Raw genomic sequence first — 22,311 nt, forward strand, 5'->3', positions numbered from 1 at the left:
GTGTGACATGCACTCTTTTCAGCTTGTTAAAAATTTATCTTGCTGCCATATTCTGGATTAATTGTAAAGGGTTGATAGAACTGGCTGGAAGACCTGCCAAGAGAGCATTGCTATAGTCCAGCCTGGACAGAACAAGAGCTTGAAGTCAAGTCAAGTCAAGTCACCTTTATTTATATAGCGCTTTAAACAAAAAAGATTGCGTCAAAGCAACTGAACAACATTAATTAGGAAAACAGTGTGTCAATAATGCAAAATGACAGTTAAAGGCAGTTTATCATTAAATTCAGTGATGTCATCATGCAGCTCAGTTCAGTTTAAATAGTATCTGTGCAATAATTTGCAATCAAGTCAACGATATCGATAAATGAAGTGTCCCCAACTAAGCAAGCCAGAGGCGGCAGCGGCAAGGAACCAAAACTCCATCGGTGACAGAATGGAGAAAAAACCTTGGGAGAAACCAGGCTCAGTCGGGGGCCAGTTCTCCTCTGACCAGACGAAACCAACAGTTCAGTTCCAGGCTGCAGCAAAGTCAGATTGTGCAGAAGAATCATCTGTTTCCAATGGTCTTGTCCCGGTGGTCGTCTGAGACAAGGTCTTTACAGGGGATCTGTATCTGGGGCTCTAGTTGTCCTGGTCTCCGCTGTCTTTCAGGCATGTAGAGGTCCTTTCTAGGTGCTGATCCACCATCTTGGTTGGATGAGTAAATGTTTTTATGGGGTGTCCCTCTGACTTGGAAACAGACTGGATCTGGTGGCTACGGTGACCTCGGAATAAGAGAGAAACAATAATATGAGTGTAGATGCCATTCTTCTAACGATGTAGCAAGTACATTGGGTGTTATGGAAAGTGCTCCCGGTTCCGGTTTACCTAATTAATGCAGCCTAAAAATCCTTTAACGGATTTGTATATTAGAAGTGTATTAGTATGTTATGTGTAAGCCAGGTTAAAGAGATGGGTCTTTATGGTTGATATGTCTAACTGGATGTTGAAATTGTGAGGAAACGATGGGTTTGATGGAACCACAAGCAGTTCTGTCTTGGCAAGGTTGAGTTGAAGGTCATGATCCTTCATCCAGTAAGAAATGTCTGTTAGACAAGCTGAGATGCGAGCAGCTATCTTCGGATCATCAGGCTGAAATGAGAGGTAGAGTTGAGTCTCATCAGCATAGCTGTGTTATGAAAAGCCATGTTTCTGAATGACAGAACCTAGTGATGCTATGTAGACAGAGAAGAGAAGTGGTCCAAGAACAGAACCCTGAGGCACCCCAGTAGTTAGATGTTGCGACTTGGACACCTCACCTCTCCAAGTTACCTTGAAGGACCTATCTGAGAGATAAGATTCAAACCACTGGAGTGCGGTTCCTGAGATTCCCTTTGCCAACAGGGTTGACAGGAGGATCTGGTGGTTAACCCTATCAAAAGCAGTGGACAGATTCAGCAAAATTAGTTTTAAAGATTTGGAATCTACTCTTGCCAGTCTTGGGGCTTCAACAGCTGAGAACAAGGCAGTCTCGGTTGAATGTCCACTTCTGAAACCAGACTGGTTGCTGTTGAGGAGGTTGTCCTGTGTGAGAAAGGCAGAGACTTGGTTGAACACAGCTTGTTCAAGTTTTTTGCAATCAAAGGAAGAAGGGGAACTGGTTTGTAGTTCTCTAAAAGAAATGGGTTAAGGGTGGGTTTGCTTAAGTAGTGGGGTTATACAAGCCTGTCTAAATGCTGAGGGGAAAAAACAGGTTTGAAGGTAATTGTTGATGTGAGTGAGTGCAGGTACAACTGCAGGAGAAATGGCTTGAAGGAGATGAGATGGAATAGGATCAAGCGGACAAGTAGTAGGATGATTGGAAAGGATGAGTTTGGAGACTTCGGTCTCAGAGAGTGAAGAAAAGGATGTGAAAGAGTGTATGTTTGCTGGTAAGATGTGCTTGACAGATTGTGGTGTGGAATATTGTGCACAGATGGTTTAAATTTTATTAAAGAAGAACATGGCAAAGTCATCAGCTATTAGAGTTGATGAAGGAGGGGGAGGAGGAGGACAAAGGAGGGAGGAAAATGTTAAAAGAGCATGCGAGAGTTAGACTAATTGTTAATTTTATGATAGTATGTCCTTTTAGCAGTGGAGACATTAGCAGAGAAAGAAGAGAGGAGTGACTGATACACATTAAGGTCAGTAGTATTTTTTTATTTGTGCCACACCCTTTCAGCAGCCCTGAGATTAGAATGATGCTCATGGAGAACATCAGACAGCCAAGGGGCAGAAGGGGTGGTACGACCTGGCCTGGAAGACAAGGGGCAGAGAGTGTCTAAACAAGATTTAAGAGTGGAGCAGAAAGTATCAGTAGCACTGTTAACATCAAGAGATGATAACTGTTTAGGGGGAGGAAGCAAAGATGAAACCATAGCAGATAGCCAGGAGGGTGAGATTGAGCGTAGGTTACGTCGAAAGATGACATGTGAAGGAGTATGTGTTGTATCAGGAACCATGTTGTGCTTAAGAGTAAGGAGGAAGTGATCCGAGGTGTGCAGTGGAGTAACCAGTTCAAGATCAGTGGAGCAGTTGGTTGCTTGATTTGTGAGTAGCCGTTTTTAACATTCTCTTGAGATCAAAAGAGGCAAGCAGAGTGTGGAAGTCTGCAGCCTGAGGTTTATCTAGGTGGACGTTGAAGTCTCTAAGCATAACTAGGGGAGTACCATCCTCAGGAAATTTTGAAAGCAGCACATCTAATTCATCCAAGAAGTTACCTTGTGGTCTTGGGGGTCGATAAACAACTACAAAATGGATTTTAAAAGGGTGGGTGATAGTGACTGAATGTGATTCAAATGAGCTATTAATACCCAGAGAAGGTAAAGGAATACATTTCCAATCATTAAAGATAAGCAGACCAGAACCTCCACCTCGTCCAGTCAGATGGGGAGTGTGGGAAAATTAGAAATTATTGGACAGTGCTGCAGGAGTAGCAGTGTCCTCTGGTTTCATACACGTCTCTGTCAGGGCCATGAGGTTTAGTCCTGAATGACTAGTAATGGATGTAATGAAATCTGCTTTGTTTACTGCAGACTGACAATTCCAGAGACCAATAGAAAAATAAAGTAGTGTATTAGCAAAGTGCACAGGTTGTTAGGATTATGCAGCCTATAGTGTGGGATGCGTGGTTTGTGAGTGGTAGTAATAGGGATATGTTATCTTTTCTATCTGTCCTGTCATTATTAATGAGAATCCATTACTGTTTATGGTTTAGTGGTCATTGTAACTTGTGTATGTGAGGACTGGATGCTGAATTCATGCCAATACACCAGGGGTGTCCAATCCTGCTCCTGTTTCTAGTAATCCTGTATATCTTGATTAACTAGTTCAGGTGTGCTTATTTAGGACTGGAGCTTGTAGCAAGCCTACAAATATATATCTACAAACCCGATTCCAAAAAAGTTGGGACACTGTACAAATTGTGATTAAAAAAGGAATGGAATAATTTACAAATCTTATAAACTTATATTTTATTTACAATAGAATATAGATAACATATAAAAGGTTGAAAGTGAGACATTTGGAAATGTCATGGCAAATATTGGCTAATTTTGAATTTCATGAGAGCTACACATTCCAAAAAAGTTGGGACAGGTAGCAATAAGAGGCTGGAAAAGTTAAATCTACATATAAGGAATAGCTGGAGGACCAATTTGCAACTTATTAGGTCAATTGGCAACATGATTGGGTATAAAAAGAGCCTCTCAGAGTGGCAGTTTCTCTCAGAAGTCAAGATGGGCAGAGGATCACCAATTCCCCCAGTGCTGTGGCGAAAAATAGTGGAGCAATATCAGAAATGAGTTTCTCAGAGAAAAAAATATCTAAACATGATCCAGAAGCGCAGGCGTTTTCTCTGGGCCAAGGCTCATTTAAAATGGACTGTGGCAAAGTGGAAAACTGTTCTGTGGTCAGACGAATCAAAATTTGAAGTTCTTTTTGGAAAAAACTGGGATGCCATGTCATCCGGACTAAAGAGGACAAGGACAACCCAAGTTGTTATCAGTGCTCAGTTCAGAAGCCTGCATCTCTGATGGTATGGGGTTGCATGAGTGCGTGTGGCATGGGCAGCTTACACATCTGGAAAGGCACCATCAATCATGGCTGCGTAGAAGAAGGATCCGGGTACTGAAATGGCCAGCCTGCAGTCCAGATCTTTCACCCATATAAAACATTTGGCGGATCATAAAGAGGAAGATGCGACAAAGAAGACCTAAGACAGTTAAGCAACTAGAAGCCTGTATTAGACAAGAATGGGACAACATTCCTATTCCTAAACTTGAGCGACTTGTCTCCTCAGTCTCCAGACGTTTGCAGACTGTTATAAAAATAAGAGGGGATGCCACACAGTGGTAAACATGGCCTTGTCCCAACTTTTTTGAGATGTGTTGATGCCATGTAATTTAAAATCAACTTATTTTTCCCTTAAAATGATACATTTTCTCAGTTTAAACATTTGATATGTCATCTATGTTGTATTCTGAATAAAATACTGAAATTTGAAACTTCCACATCATTGCATTCTGTTTTTATTCACAATTTGTACAGTGTCCCAACTTTTTTGGAATCGGGTTTGTATCTTACTTTCTTCATTATAAAACCCTCCTGTAGGCCTTCCACGATAATTACTATATTGACTTATTATACAGTATACAGACATGACTTCAATATGTTTTGGTTATGCAGTATATTATACATTGTGTTTAAATCCATGTTTATTAGCATAAATGAATGACTCCAACATTTTGGTCAATCACACGGTTTCTGTCATCTTGTCTGATCTCTGTGTCAGGTAACCAAGTGAAAGACAAAATGAAAAAGGTTTTTGGCAAACAAGTTTATCTATCCACATTTTAAAGTTACATTAATGCAGGGATCCTCAAATCTGGCCCACGAGATCCACTTTCCTGCAGAGTTTAGCTCTAACCCTAATCAAACACACCTGAGCTTATTCAGGATCATTTGATATTTTCAGGTTGGTTAGTTTGTTAAGGGTTGGTGCTGTTTTATGAAGCGCATTGCCCCTCCAGGTCAAGATTTGAGGAACCATGCGTTAATGCATGCACATGCCTGCCTGGCGAGGCTCCAAGTTTTTGCGGCAGAAATTAGTGATTTGATGGATGAGGCTTTTCCCACTTACAAAGGTAATGCAAAGAACACAGAAAAATTCAGGCATTTCACTGTTGGAATTGAACCTTATCTACAACTTCTTATACATAAATAAGGTGTAGACACATTGGATACTGCTCTTACGCTGGCTCTGCAGATTGAGCAGACACACCAGGCCAGCAAGGTACTACTGTCTTCTCACCCACAACAGTGGACTTCTTCAACAGCAGGAGCCTTTACTGAAACCACCATCAACGTTCTTCCACAGTCTGTACCTACCTCTTCCAGTTCTACAATATCTACAGTACTCCCATGCAATTCACCCAGCTACATCAGAGGACTTCATTAAACTTCAACGTACCCTGGAAAGTTTGACAGAGAGAGTAGAACAACTTCAGCTCAAGGTCAGGTGACAGAGGTATGCCAACGGAGACACTTTGTCAGGCAGATCATAAACGGTGCAGCCTTACCCCAGAGAATTCATGAAGGCACACATCTGAACATTGCAGGTATGGCAGACATGCACATACTGACTTTGACTCTTTCTATGAACAAAACAGACACTAATGGCAAGAATTACTATTTTTGCATTATTGACACACTATTTTCCTATCTAATACTGTAAAGTAGCTTTGACACAATCTGTATGGTTAAAAGTGCTATATAAATAAAGGTGACTTGACTTGATTTGACTGTGAAGCACACAGCTCAAGACTCTGTGGAAATTTCTTCTTTTCTGACCATGGTCAGGACGACAGGTCATCAGACAACTACTCATTTATCAGTCTCCAAGTCCTAGACATGTGCATTTCCAGTAAACTTCACATGTTCATTGGTGCCAGGGAAACTACCGGTGGTTGACAATGAGGGTCAACTGCAGCTGACACTAGGCTCATTGGTTGAACATCATGTGACGTCAAACACTGTTCAGGTCGTGACACAAAAATGTGTCACTTGTAATTGAAGACCCAGTAGTTAATGCATTTGATACTGGTGTTGATGGTTGTCATATAAGTGAAGATTTCAAGATGTCTATACCCTCTTTTTTTCAAAGACCCTTGGTGAAACAGTTTATACCTCTGGCATCTATTTCTGGTTACACACTTTAGATTCAGTGTGTACTTTGTATGTTTTCCCAGAGTGACATTAGCTGACAATGTCACATTCATTTCAAGTGATCACAAATTGCTCAAAAGCTGTTGTACTTGGTCAGGACCTTTTGTCTATACATAAAATTGTGGTTAACATGCAGAACCTGTCTTTTCAGCTAGATGAGGACTCCATACCCGTAGCAAGTGTAAACCCACATACCCTTAAACTTGTGGATGTTACAGTGTCAACCACTATGGTTGTACCTGCTCTGTCAGAGACTGTAATCTCTGCAAAACATGTGTTGTACCATGCAGGTTTGCAGCCAAATGGCTACACCAGTGTGTTTGAACCTCACTATTGTGAAAACTCAAATGTAGGATTTGCATGGACTGTGAAGAAAGAAGTTAAGGCTTTAATTTATTTGAAGGTGGTTAATCCTTCTGCGGATGACATTTCCCTGCACTGTGTCACTCCAATTGGTACTTTTCATTCAATTTCTGAGAGTGATCAGGATGGTTTTGTGATAACTGACAAAAGTGTGAATAATGTAAACATTCAAAATGTTTTGGTTCCAGTCAAGCACCAATGCCCAAGTCAACCGGTCTGCCAGATATCTCTAACACTGCTCTCAAGTCTCAAATACTCAATGCATAAGATATATTAGAAGACAGTGATAGTCACTGGTTAAGTCCAGTAGTGATGGTGAGGAAGACAATACGTACAGATTTTGTGTTGACTATAGCAAACTGAATTCTGTAACTGTTACTGATGCACACTCGTTACCTCGAATGGACATCAGTCTAGATGCTTTATCAGTGCCTCAGTATTTTTCTACCATGAACATGTCTTTTGGTTTATTGGCAAGTAGAACTAGATCCAGATGACAGGAAAAAGACTGGCTTTACCACAGGAGACAGATTGTATCACTTTAAGGTGATGCCTATGAGCCTTTAGAATAGTCTGCCAAAATTTGAAAGACTTATAGAATTAGTCCTTAAACGTTTGCATTAGACAAATTGTGCCATTTATTTAAATAACATAATTTGTATGTGGAATGATTTTGAGGATCACATTTTTAGGATCAAATGCAGAAGGATGTTTTGTATGTGGAATGATTTTGAGGATCACATTTTTAGGATCAAATGCAGAAGGATAAACCCACGAAGATGTCTGTTTTGACAGATGGACGTACTTTGAGCGATTTGTTTGAGACTATGCCTTTAAAGCTCAATATTTTGAGGATCACATTTTTAGGATCAAATGCAGAAGGATAAACCCACGAAGATGTCTGTTTTGACAGATGCGTTTTTTGTGTGTTATTTAGACTTTGAGCACCAATGCCTCTAACACCGCTATTTGTTCTGTGCTGTCCTGACTCAAATTCAAAATGGCAAAGAGCGGGTTGTTGCATATGCTCGTCACATACATGATGTGACTTGTGACATGTGGCCAAGTATGGTGACCCATACTTGGGATTTATGCTCTGCATTTAACCCATCCAAGTGCACACGCACAGCACTGATTAGTGAAAACACACACACACACACTCAGTGAACACACTGAACACATGGACAGCCATTTTTGCTGCAGGGGAGCAGTTGGGGGGTTCGGTGCCTTGCTCAAGGGTATCACCTTAATCATGGTAGAGGAAGATGGAAGAGAGTCCTATACATTCTCTCCCCCCACTTACAATCCTTGCTGGTACTGAAACTCAAACCTGCTACATTTAGGTTACAAGTCCGACTCCCTAACCATTAGGCCACAACTGCCCCTTACTTCTACTTACTGCTACTAAATGAAAATGGTCTACCTATGACAAAGAACTGTGGGAAATAGTTTGGTCGTTTAGCCATTTTAGTCACTACTGCCCTTTTACAATCGTTACAGATCACAAACCCCTTGTTGGGCTGAGGAAATTGAACTTTGATGTTGATCCCACAGGTTGGTGGGCTGTGCAACTTGATCTGTATGATTGGGGGATGGTTCACAAAGATGGCAAGAGACATTCTAATGCAGATGCCATGTCTCAAATCCCTTCTATCTTATTTCTATGACGCCGAACCCCTCACATAGACGGTATCCATTCAAATGGATGACTTGCTTGTCATCTTCCAGACAGAGAGTCATCCAAAGGTGGAGTCACAAATTTCACAAATTTGTCTAGCCCACTGTGAATGTACTGTGTACCTCTTTGAGTGATGAGGGAAGAGACATTGCATGTTCTCAGTAAAGAGATCCTCTGCTCTCACAGGTCTATAGTTGGGTTCAAAAACCAAAAGAGAACTAATCTTAGACAGGTTAGTGGGAAATTAAAGCAATTTTGGTGGCAGGTTCCATTTATGGTGTTAACCCTCTGGTACCTAAGGGGGTTTTGGGGGCCTGGAGAAATTTTGACATGCCCTGACTTTTGTGCTTTTGGCATGGCAGAATGGTTCAATAGGACTTTAAAGAATCAGTTAGCCAAAGTTCTATTTCATAGTGATGACAAATGGGACCAGTATTTATCTGCAGTTGTACTGTCATTTAATGCTACACCTCATTATAGCACTGGTTACTCACCATTATTTTTAGCTCATAGTCGTGAACCTCGTTTACCTGCACATTACTCACTGCACTGCACTCACTCACTCACTCTGAGGGTGTGGTTACTTGTTCAGGATGTGTTATTAAAAAAGTTCCACCACCAGGTGTGCATTAAATGATTTGGTTATCAGCATTAAAAAGTTGAATCTGTCATCTTTGCTTTTTGCAGCACAAATTATGCTTGGAAGGATGAAAATAACAGTATATTTTCATCAGTTATTTTATCAGTCATTAAATTAGATACAGATAGAATGACAGTAAGATTAAATTTATTTGAAGGCATTTGTGAGAGCACAACTGTGTGTGAAGGTTCTGCCTGTCTGTGCAACATCCCTCTGCTAATAGTGAAGCTGTGGGTTTTAATTAAAGACACAAATATATTTTCGTTATAACTTTTTCTCTTTCTAAGCATCTTTCTTGATAAATCACAGGACAGCATTGACAATAAGTTTTTGCTTCTGTGTGTGCATGATCTGTACGTTCTCCTCATTTTAGTCAAAATCATGCTGTTCCTCTCCTCATTCCGCTCTCATTGCACTCTGAACCCATCACTCTGCTTTGCGGTGGGAACTTGGATGGCAAAGCCCTTGGTTGCTGATAGAGCTTATTCATACAGACCGCCGCAGTTCCACATAGAGAAGTGTGTGTGTGTGTGTGTGTGTTATAAAAAAGTTTCCCCGAAAATACTTCCCTATTTCCCTATACTACCCATTTGTTTCTTTCATATGCTAACAGCTGCTAATAAAAACTTTTAAATCTAACTCCTTTCGCTATAAAGATTATTGGTATTCCTACTCCTAAGTTATCAGACACACAATACTAATTGAATTAGATCACCCAGTCCATCTGTATTTCATTCCCGTTCCTTCTGGCCGAAGGTATAGGTTACCTACATGCATGAAGACTTGCATGCCTCGCCACTTCTTTTCCCAGCCTGACCAGCATCTCTCTGCCAGCACGAGCAATCTGGTCTTCCGTGTAGGACCAGTTCAGCATTCACTAAACACGCCTACTCATTGGCTGGACAGGCGGCTTCGGGGCTCCATTCTATGGTGGTCCTCCAGGTCTTTCAGGCCATATGCTTGCCTCCATGGAGGAGTGTGGCCTGGACCCAGTGACTCTCAGGGACCTGAGGAGAGTGACTGACCTGGCTCTGCGTGCCACCAAGACCACTACTCAGGTGATTGGGAGATCAATAGCGCCTTGTGGTGCTCGAGCACCATCTATGGCTAACACTAGCCCAGATCAAGGACATGGATAAGGTCCTCTCGCCATTCGTCAAGCTCTTCACGGAGGCACAGAAGTTGTCCCAGGCCATGTGACAATTCTTGCCAAAGCACTTCAATGCTGCTGCTGCTGCGTCTAGCCGCCCTAAATCTATGCCGACTCAGCAGCCCGCGAAGCCAGCACCTGATGTCCCCACTGTTCAGCCTGCCAAGACTCAGGAGACATGAGGGCATTCCTGCTCGGCCAGACGCCACCTTAAGCGCCAAGGACCCCGACCCAAGGTAATTTTGGATCTGGTGCCTCCGGCAACTTCCTGATTTGCAAGACAGGAAGAGAATGGGGCCAGGTCTCGCTGCAGCCGGACCACCCCCCCCACACAACCTCTCTTAAGCCTCCTATCACCGTGTTCAACCCTGGGTGCAGAGGGATATGTGTTTGTTGCGAACTCTGGGCCCTTTCAAGCACCCAACCACTGTTATAGCGGGAAGAATAAAACATATACACTTTCAAAAAGAGGGCAAAATTCCTCTTCCATTTCTCACAAGTGCCCTGCCTTTGGGCAGTCAGTCACTTACTTGAGCTAATCCAACCCATAGCCACGCGGGCCAAGGCCTATGAGGCCATTCCCGGAGTGTCAAAGTGGGTTATGGGGAATAATTAAACGAGGACATTCACTCCAATTTGCTCGAAGACCCCCGCGCTTCAGTGGCTTGGTCTCCACCTCAGTAGAACATGTCCTGGATTCAGAGGTGATGAATTTGCTGGCAAAAGGAGCCATAGAGTTGGTTCCTCCAGCTCAGAGTGAGTCAGGCTTCTACAGCTGTTACTTCCTCATTTCCAAAAAAGATGAGTGGCCTCTGGCCCATCCTCGATCTCAGACACCTGAATCACACCCTCATGAAAAGGCTACATTTAAACCGATCCTCTTGCAAATCCGCTCAGGGGACTGGTTATTTTCTCTGGACCTGTAAGATGCATATTTTCACATCCAAATAGCCCCCCATCACAGACGATTCTTGAGATTCGCCTTCGAGGGAGTGGCTTATCAGTACACTGTCCTTCACTTTGGGCTGTCCCTGGCTCCCCGGACTTCTGAGGCAGATGGGGATCTGCATTCTCAATTACCTCGATGACTGGCTCATACTGTCCCAGTCAGAAGCAGAACTGATAGCACACAAGACTCTGCTCCACTTAGAGCACCTGGGACTCAGTGTCAACTTCAAGAGCATGCTGCTCCCCAGGCAATGAATACCATTCCTGGGGGCAGTTTTTAACTCAGCTCAAATGAAAGCTGTAGTCGCGCCAGAACGTGCTCTGGCCATGCGGAAACTCATGGCCTTCTTCAAAAGCGGTCCCGCTGGCCCTCTTAAGACGTCTCAGCTGATGCTGGGCCTTATGGCCACGACATCACCAGCTGGGCCTGATTCAAATGCTACAGTGCTGGCTGAAACCATGGGTTCCAGTGGATGCTCCATCCGCATATGGTTCAGACATTCTGGGAGAACTTCGGCAAGGCTGAGGTAACTGCCCCAAAGGGCATCCGGTCATGAAGCAAAGACTATCTAGGTGAATATTAGATGCTATCACACTAGCGTACTCTTACTTGGGCCTACAGTGTCCCATCGGAGTATGGGCCCATACGACTAGAAGCATCGCCTTGTCTTAGGTGTGGTATAGCAGTGTTACAAGTGCACTATGGAGTACCTCAAGGCTCAGTACTAGGGCCGTTACTCTTCACAATTTACATGTTACCCTTGGGAGATATCATCAGGAAACACGGTGTTAGCTTTCACTGTTATGCTGATGATACTCAACTCAGTTTTTCAGACCTAAAATCTCTGCATGTAATAACCTAGAACACTGTCTAAGACTTGATGGCTGCTCTGTCGATTCTTCGTCATCAGTTAGGAACCTAGGTGTTCTATTTGATAGCAATCTTTTCTTAGAAAGCTACGTTTCTAGCATTTGTAAAACTGCATTTTTTTTTTTTCCATCTCAAAAATATATCTAAATTACAACCTATGCTCTCAATCCAGATGAAGAAATGTTAATCCATGCGTTTATGACCTCAAGGTTAGATTATTGTATTGGTTGTTCTGCACGCTTAATAAACAAACTCCAGCTGGTTCAAAATGCAGCAGCTAGAGTTCTTACTAGAACCAGGAAGTATGACCATCTTAGCCCGGTTCTATCAACACTGCACTGGCTACCTGTTAAACATCGTATAGATTTTAAAATCTTGCTTATTACTTATAAAGCCCTGAATGGTTTAGCACCTCAGTATTTGAACGAGCTCTTGTTACATTATAGTCCTCCACGTCCGCTGTGTTCTCAAAACTCTCTGGCAATTTGATAATACCTAGAATATCAAAATCAACTATGGGTGGCAGATCATTTTTCTATTTAGCGCCCAAACTCTGAAATAACCTACCTAACATTATTCCGGAGGCAGACACACTCTTGCTGTTTAAATCTAGATTAAAGACCCATCTCTTTGACCTGGCTTACACATAACACACTGTGGCGGGAGGAGCAAATGACAGACACAGTGGGGGTGGCGTCAGGCCTCGGAAAGGCTTTTATTAACAGAAAATAAATCAAAAATGGGGAACTAAGTGTCCAAAAGGGGAGGTGTGTCCAAAATAAACAAGGAATCTGGTGTCCTCATCGTGCTGCGGGGCTCGTGTAGGTGGGGCAGTGTTCAGGAGGGAAGGGTCCAGGTAAGGGGCAGAGTCTGGCGGCCGCATGCGCTCCCCTCTTCGGTCCGGGGCGCGAGGGGTGGCTTCTTCCAGCAGCTGCATCCTTCTCGCTGGCCGCGGCGCTTGAAGGGGATAGACGGCCCAGCATCCTGGCCCGACGGCCTTGTAACGGGTGCGGTTCTTATCCGGACCATGGGTCCGGCAGCTCACATCTCTGGCGGTGCGGGAATCCCTCTATGCACCCTTCCTGGACCCACGAGGACACCGGTGTGCATGCACGGGGAAGAGACCGGTCTCCCGGAGGTGATGAGGCTCCATTTACATCAGGTGTGCCCCATCACACGCTGCCAGCCCTGGCTCATCCAGCGCCCTTCCTCTCTCACACACCCACTCCTGTTGGGAGCCTGGTGAATGGCGGCCATTTGGGACGGGGTGCCAATGATAATTAGAGGGGAGGCAGCTGACTCGTCACAACACTAATATGCTTCTAATATCCAAGTCCATTAAAGGATTTTTTGGCTGCATTAATTAGGTAAACCGGAATTGGGACACTTCGCATGACACCCAATGTACTTGCTACATCGTTAGAAGAATGGCATCTACGCTAACATTAGTCTGTTTCTCTCTTATTCCGAGGTCACCATAGCCACCAAACCAGTATCCAGATCAGATGGTCACTACAGTCATCTGGACCAAGTATGTATCCAGACTAGAAGGTGGATCAGCACCTAGAAAGACAGCAGAGACCAGGAAAACTAGATGAGCCCCAAATACAGATCCCCTGTAAAGATCTTGTCTTAGATGACCACCAGGACAAGACCATAGGAACCAGTTGAGTCCTCTGCACGATGTGACATTTCTGCGGCCTGGAATTGAACTGCTGGTTTCGTCTGGTCAGAGGAGAACTGACCCCCGACTGACCACCAGCTGGGCCTGATTCAAATGCTACAGTGCTGGCTGAAACCATGGGTTCCAGTGGATGCTCCATCCGCATATGGTTCAGACATTCTGGGAGAACTTCGGCAAGGCTGAGGTAACTGCCCCAAAGGGCATCCGGTCATGAAGCAAAGACTATCTAGGTGAATGATTAGATGCTATCACACTAGCGTACTAATTACTTGGGCTTACAGTGTCCCATCGGAGTATGGGCCCATACGACTAGAAGCATCGCCTTGTCTTAGGTGTGGTATAGCAGTGTTTACAAGTGCACTATGGAGTACCTCAAGGCTCAGTACTAGGGCCGTTACTCTTCACAATTTACATGTTACCCTTGGGAGATATCATCAGGAAACACGGTGTTAGCTTTCACTGTTATGCTGATGATACTCAACTCAGTTTTTCAGACCTAAAATCTCTGCATGTAATAACCTAGAACACTGTCTAAGACTTGATGGCTGCTCTGTCGATTCTTCGTCATCAGTTAGGAACCTAGGTGTTCTATTTGATAGCAATCTTTTTCTTAGAAAGCTACGTTTCTAGCATTTGTAAAACTGCATTTTTTTTTTTTCCATCTCAAAAATATATCTAAATTACTAAACCTATGCTCTCAATCAAATGAAGAAATGTTAATCCATGCGTTTATGACCTCAAGGTTAGATTATTGTATTGGTTTGTTTCTGCACGCTTAATAAACAAACTCCAGCTGGTTCAAAATGCAGCAGCTAGAGTTCTTACTAGAAACCAGGAAGTATGACCATCTTAGCCCGGTTCTATCAACACTGCACTGGCTACCTGTTAAACATTGTATAGATTTTAAAATCTTGCTTATTACTTATAAAGCCCCTGAATGGTTTAGCACCTCAGTATTTGAACGAGCTCTTGTTACATTTATAGTCCTCCACGTACGCTGTGTTCTCAAAACTCTCTGGCAATTTGATAATACCTAGAATATCAAAATCAACTATGGGTGGCAGATCATTTTTCTATTTAGCGCCCAAACTCTGAAATAACTACCTAACATTATTCCGGAGGCAGACACACTCTTGCTGTTTAAATCTAGATTAAAGACCCATCTCTTTGACCTGGCTTACACATAACACACTGTGACGGGAGGAGCAAACGACAGACACAGTGGGGGTGGCGTCAAGCCTCGGAAAGGCTTTTATTAACAGAAAATAAATCAAGAATGGGGAAGTATTTGTCCAAAAGGGGGAGGTGTGTCCAAAATAATAAACAAGGAATCTGGTGTCCTCATCGTGCTGCGGGGCTCGTGTAGGTGGGGCAGTGTTCAGGAGGGAAGGGTCCAGGTAAGGGGCAGAGTCTGGCGGCCGCATGCGCTCCCCTCTCACAATCGGTCCGGGGCGCGAGGGGCGGCTTCTTCCAGCAGCTGCATCCTTCTCGCTATTATTATGGTGCTTGAAGGGGATAGACGGCCCAGCATCCTGGCCCGACGGCCTTTGTAAAGAGGTGCGGTTCTTATCCGGACCATGGGTCCGGCAGCTCACATCTCTGGCGGTGCGGGAATCCCTCTATGCACCCTTCCTGGACCCACGAGGACACCGGTGTGCATGCACGGGGAAGAGACCGGTCTCCCGGAGGTGATGAGGCTTCCATTTACATCAGGTGTGCCCCATCACACGCTGCTAGCCCTGGCTCGTCCAGCGCCCCTCCCCTCTCACACACCCACTCCTGTTGGGAGCCTGGTGAAGGGGCGGCCATTTGGGACGGGGTGCCAATGGAATTAGAGGGGAGGGCAGCTGACTCGTCACAACACTAATATGCTTCTAATATCCAAGTCCATTAAAGGATTTTTTGGCTGCATTAATTAAGTAAACCGGAATTGGGACACTTCGCATGACACCCAATGTACTTGCTACATCGTTAGAAGAATGGCATCTACGCTAACATTAGTCTGTTTCTCTCTTATTCCGAGGTCACCATAGCCACCAAACCAGTATCCAGATCAGATGGTCACTACAGTCATCTGGACCAAGTATGTATCCAGACTAGAAGGTGCTGATCCACCTAGAAAGACAGCAGAGACCAGGAAAACTAGATGAGCCCCAAATACAGATCCCTGTAAAGATCTTGTCTTAGATGACCACCAGGACAAGACCATAGGAACCAGTTGAGTCCTCTGCACGATGTGACATTTCTGCGGCCTGGAATTGAACTGCTGGTTTCGTCTGGTCAGAGGAGAACTGACCCCCGACTGGGCCTGGTTTCTCCCAATGTTTTTTCTCCATTCTGTCACCGATGGAGTTTTGATTCCTTGCCGCTGTCGCCTCTGGCTTGCTTAGTTGGGGACACTTAATTTCCAGTGATATCACTTGATTGCAAATGATTGCAAAGATACTATTTACCTGAACTGAGCTGGATGATGACATCACTAAATTCAATAATGAACTGCCTTTAACTGTCATTTTGCATTATTGACACAGTGTTTTCCTAATTAATGTTGTTCAGTTGCTTTGACACAATCTGTTTTAAAGCACTATATAAATAAAGGTGACTTGACTTGACTTGACTTGACTTTGTCCATTACGGAAATTTGTGAGGCATCCGGCTGGGTCTCACCGTCCACATTTGCTAGAATTTTAACCTAGAAGTCCCGGCATTACAAGCCAGGGTCCTTTCTGTTTAAGGAGACACTTGCTGCGTTATGCAATCAGTTCTAACAGAGAGTCCTTGACCGTAACAACTCAAGCTCTTGGGTTAGTTTACTTGTCTGTTCTTGGCCCCTGGGGCATCGAAGTTGTACGAGTACTTTGGAAAGATTACCCAGGCCGGGCATGACCTAGGTGAGTTCGGCCTGCTTTAGCCTTGGAGTTCAATGTTAACTTCCCTATGGGCATTCTTGCTTATGGAGGTAATAATATGAAGTCATTCCTCTACCATAGCATGGCATGATTGTACTGTGTTCCTATAGCGTCTTTTAGCAAGATGCAGTACGAGTGAAGTATTGACAGGGAACGTACTCGGTTACTCATATAACCTCAGTTCCCTGAGATACGGGAATGAGTACTGTGTTCCTAGCCATGCTATGTAGCTGCATGACTCAGTCGTCACTTCAATCGAAGTAACCTGAGAATCCTGTGGTGAATGGCCACTTATATAGCTAGATGGCTCCGCCAATTCTGGAGGGCTTTGTCGTCACACGCTTGTGCAACACTGCTGCCAACCCATTTTTTTTTTTTTTTTTACTTTTATGCACTGCACGAACCAATGGCCATGCAGTTTCGCTGTGTGATTGAAAATAGGCTTCAGTTTAGGAGAATAATGGCTTTTTCCCATAGCGTCTTTTAGCAAGATGCAGTACTTGTTCCCATATCTCAGGGAACTGAGGTTACATTGGTAACGGAGTACGTTTTGTTCCTAAATTTAAAATTAATTTATACATTTATGCATTTAGCAGATTTTTATGAGCAACAATACCATGCTCTGGCTCAGTGGCCTTACAACTGATTTTAAATATATTTTTTCAAACATTATGATTTAATTGGTAATGAGTGTACTGAGAATAACTCCTCGATGGCGCCGCAGACGGCTGCTTCAGTGCTTGGCTCTCCAGTGTTTGTGCTGTTTTTGTTCGTTTTTCCTGTTTTTTTGTTTGTCAAACACGATCAGTTTCACCAGGGATGAACTGCTGAACATTCAGCAGAACACACCACAGAATCTTTTACCGGATTTCAGTTATTCAGACGTTTTACTGAACGTTGTTGGCGGTGGAGCAGCGGCACTGATCAAACGCTTCAAAAAGCGCAGACGGGGAAAGTGAGCTGGTGCACTCGTTAGACACAGGAAGTGCGGATTTCGAACGCCGTTGCCTAGCATCCATCTGGCAAATCTCCGCTCTCTACCCAAGAAAACAGATGAAATCCTTCTGCTTTCCCGGACAAATAAGGATTTCTCACACTCTGCTGCTCTGTGTTTCACGGAAACCTGGCTGAATGACGCCATACCGGACAGCGCGCTCCATCTGCTGGACTTTCAGCTTTTTAGAGCAGATCACAACGCAGAATCAACTGGGAAATCGCGCGGTGGCAGGACATGCTTTTATATCAATGAACGGTGGTGCACAGATGTAACCGTGTTAAAGAAGATGTGCTGTTCCGATCTAGAAGTGCTTTTTGCCAACTGCAAGCCATTCTATTCACCACGGGAGTTTCTCTCGTTCATTCTGGTGAGTGTTTACTTCCCTCCGCAAGCGCACGTAAGTCTGGCTTTACAGAAACTCGCTGATCAGATCACAGAGACCGAACAACAACACCCGGACTCTGTTTTAATCATTCTTGGGGACTTTAATAAAGCCAATCTCTCCCGTGAACTGCCAAAATACAGACAGCATGTTACATGTCCCACAAGAGACAGTAATATATTGGATCACTGTTACACCACAATAAAGGATGCATATCACTCTGTTCCACAAGCAGCTTTGGGACTTTTGGGTCTGATCACTGCCTGGTTCATCTTATACCAACCTACAGGCAGAAACTTAAATCTGCTAAACCTGTAGTAAAGACTGTAAAGAGATGGACCAATGAAACAGAGCAGGATTTACAAGCTTGTTTTGACCTCACTGATTGGAGTGTTTTTGAAGCTGCTACCACCGATCTGGATGAACTCACAGAGACCGTAACATCCTATACAGGTCCTTCTCAAAAAATTAGCATATTCAGTCAGTTATGGTCTGGGGTGCCATGTCAGCTGCTGGTGTTGGTCCACTGTGTTTTATCAAGGGCAGGGTCAATGCAGCTAGCTATCAGGAGATTTTGGAGCACTTCATGCTTCCATCTGCTGAAAAAGCTTTATGGAGATGAAGATTTCGTTTTTCAGCACGACCCTGGCACCTGCTCACAGTGCCAAAAACCACTGGGTAAATGGTTTACTGACCATGGTATTACTGTGCTCAATTGGCCTGCCGACTCTTCTGACCTGAACCCCATAGAGAATCTGTGGGATATTGTGAAGAGAAAGTTGAGAGACGCAAGACCCAACACTCTGGATGAACTTAAGGCCGCTATCGAAGCATCCTGGGCCTCCATAACACCTCAGCAGTGCCACAGGCTGATTGCCTCCATGCCACGCCGCATTGAAGCATTCATTTCTGCAAAAGGATTCCCGACCAAGTATTGAGTGCATAACTGAACATAATTATTTGAAGGTTGACTTTTTTTTGTATTAAAAAGCACTTTTCTTTATTGGTCGGATGAAATATGCTAATTTTTTGAGATAGGAATTTTGGGTTTTCATGAGCTGTATGCCAAAATCATCAGTATTAAAACAATAAAAGACCTGAAATATTTCAGTTGGTGTGCAATAAATCTAAAATATATGAAAGTTTAATTTTTATCATTACATTATGGAAAATAATGAACTTTTTCACAATATGCTAATTTTTTGAGAAGGACCTGTACACTCACCTAAAAGATTATTAGGAACACCCTTTTCAATTTCTCATTAATGCAATTATCTAATCAACCAATCAATCACATGGCAGTTGCTTCAGTGCATTTAGGGGTGTGGTCCTGGTCAAGACAATCTCCTGAACTCCAAACTGAATGTCAGAATGGGAAAGAAAGGTGATTTAAGCAATTTTGAGCGTGGCATGGTTGTTGGTGCCAGACGGCCGGTCTGAGTATTTCACAATCAGTTACTGGGATTTTCACGCACAACCATTTCTAGGGTTTACAAAGAATGGTGTGAAAAGGGAAAAACATCCAGTATGCGGCAGTCCTGGGGGCGAAAATGCCTTGTTGATGCTATAGGTCAGAGGAGAATGGGCCGACTGATTCAAGCTGATAGAAGAGCAACTTTGACTGAAATAACCACTCGTTACAACCTAGGTATGCAGCAAAGCATTTGTGAAGCCACAACACGCACAACCTTGAGGTGGATGGGCTACAACAGCAGAAGACCCCACCGGGTACCACTCATCTCCACTACAAATAGGAAAAAGAGGCTACAATTTGCACAAGTTCACCAAAATTGGACAGTTGAAGACTGGAAAAATGTTTCCTGGTCTGATGAGTCTCAATTTCTGTTGAGACATTCAGATGGTAGAGCCAGAATTTGGCGTAAACAGAATGAGAACATGGATCCATCATGCCTTGTTACCACTGTGTAGACTGGTGGTGTAATGGTGTGGGGGATGTTTTCTTGGCACACTTTAGGCCCCTAAGTGCCAATTGGGCATCGTTTAAATGCCACGGCCTACCTGAGCATTGTTTCTGACCATGTCCATCCGTTTATGACCACCATGTACCCATCCTCAGATGGCTACTTCCAGCAGGATAATGCAGCATGTCACAAAGCTCGAATCATTTCAAATTGGTTTCTTGAACATGACAATGCGTTCAGTGTACTAAAATGGCCCCTACAGTCACCAGATCTCAACCCAATAGAGCATCTTTGGGATGTGGTGGAACGGGAGCTTCGTGCCCTGGATGTGCATCCCACAAATCTCCATCAACTGCAAGATGCTATCCTATCAATATGGGCCAACATTTCTAAAGAATGCTTTCAGAATGCATTTTTGTTGAATCAATGCCATGTAGAATTAAGGCAGTTCTGAAGGCGAAAGGGGGTCAAACACAGTATTAGTATGGTGTTCCTAATTACCCTTTAGGTGAGTGTACATGATATATGTAAACCGGCTGAAATGTTTTGAACTTACTTGTACCCTACCTGTTTGAAAGAATCCAGTCTCTCACTTTGCCTGTGTCAGTATGAGTCTCATTAAAGTTTTAAATCCCTGCCGCCAAGATGCTTTTCATCTGTCCGTCACAGACTATGGAAAGTGAAACTTAAATCTATAGGGGTGATTGGATTTATTCACACACCTTAAAATATTTATTTGAAGCTTCTTTTTTTTCTGATTCTTATTTACAGCATTATTTTAATAGGCTGTATATTAACTTATTGGGAGAAAACCAGTAGCTCTATGTGGAATCAGACATTTGAAGACCCCAATATAGCCAAAATGGCATGATCATAACTCAACGCGAATATTCGACTGTGAGATTGGTAGTCGAATCATGCTCCTCCTATAGAAGCATTGAATCTTCGACTATTCGGGGTCACCCCCTAGTTTAGTCATTCTGAACAGATCCATGTAGTATATATAAGCAGTCATCTCGAGGTTAATTTAGGTGTTTTTCTGGCATCTCCATGTGGTCATGTTTGGTATCACAACTTGACTTGTCTACTGTACACATACTATACACTATGAATTCTGAAAAGTTTTTTCAGCCATTTTTTTAACGTGTGCTTTGGTGTGCATAAATGTATCAATTATATGAACTTATATGAATATCATTTGGTTCTTTTGTGTCTTTTTGGAGTCTCCAAGTGTCCTTTTTTTAAAAAGATATCTAAATTTCTCTTGAAATGAGCTTGCCAAAAATATAGTTTTATGAGAATCATCCTTCATTCTTATGGTTTACTTTGCTGGATATAGCAAATTATGACAAAATTAACGAGTTAAACAAGATAAATGGCATATGCTTAAGTTCATGATTAGTGTGTGATTAATCACAGGATAAGAATGTTTAATTTGATCTAAAAATTTAATCTATTGACAGCCAACATGCTAATCTGAAGCTATAGTGAAAACAGTAGCGGCATCGTCCTTGTCTGCAGAAAGAACTAGAAAACTCATAAGGACTGAGGGGAAAAGAAAGCCAAGCACAGAAAAATCCTAGAGGAAAAGTATCCACAAGAGCATTGAGACTAATCATTTTCCAACCAGACATTGACCACAAACATCCATTGAAGTAGGTTAACATCCTTAAGTGGCCCAGTCAAAGCTCGGACCATCTGAGGAACTGGCTATTTACAGTTAACATACTGTTCTTATATGAATGTATGTACAGTATGAGCATTAAACAGGCACAAGATAGCATTGACTTTGTCTGAAATACTCTTAAGAGATGCCAAGAATTGAAAAATCTTTTGTTGTTGTTTTTTTTTTAATAAATATATTTTTGGATTGCTATAAATGTTTTGTGTTGAAAAGTGAGATAAAATCATATGGATTGTAAAAATTTGAGTGAAAATAGTTTTTTATATAATTTTTATAATAGTATTGCATGATTTTATTGAGGGTAGCATCACTTGCCGTAATTTGGACAATCGGTTATGATTTGACATACTATAAGTCTAAATATATTATAATATATTATAACATATATAATACAATATACTGTATTATGTTGACAACAAGCATGATCACAGTATATAAAACATTGCTTTCCATGTTCAACAAGCACACTTCATTTCTGTCATGCATGTTTTACATTAATATTTTGCTTGTGAATATGTTATAGAACATGATGCTTTATAAGAGTAACCATTTAAAAAAAAATACCCTTGTGAAAAATAAGTACACCTCCATACTTTTTAAAACAATACTTATGAAAATAATATACTATATTTTAATAGAATACACTTATTTGTAAACTGAATGTAATGTTTTCTCTTGTATGACATATTTCAATATATTTGGCATTACATATTTTAAATAACGTTGCCATATACATACATATATATATATATATATATATATATATAATATATATATATATATCTATATATGTATATATACACACACACACACATATGCACACACACACACACACACACA

The 22,311-nt window shown here is 42.6% G+C and overlaps 1 protein-coding gene across 2 annotated transcripts in view; it reads right to left on the minus strand.

Annotated features, from left to right (window-relative positions):
• LOC109050811 (anoctamin-1) overlaps nt 1-22,311 on the minus strand; it is a 70,211-nt gene that overhangs the window by 46,388 nt on the left and 1,512 nt on the right. The window lies entirely within an intron of this gene.

This window comes from Cyprinus carpio, chromosome A25 (assembly GCF_018340385.1).
Source record: "Cyprinus carpio isolate SPL01 chromosome A25, ASM1834038v1, whole genome shotgun sequence".
NCBI lineage: Eukaryota > Metazoa > Chordata > Actinopteri > Cypriniformes > Cyprinidae > Cyprinus > Cyprinus carpio.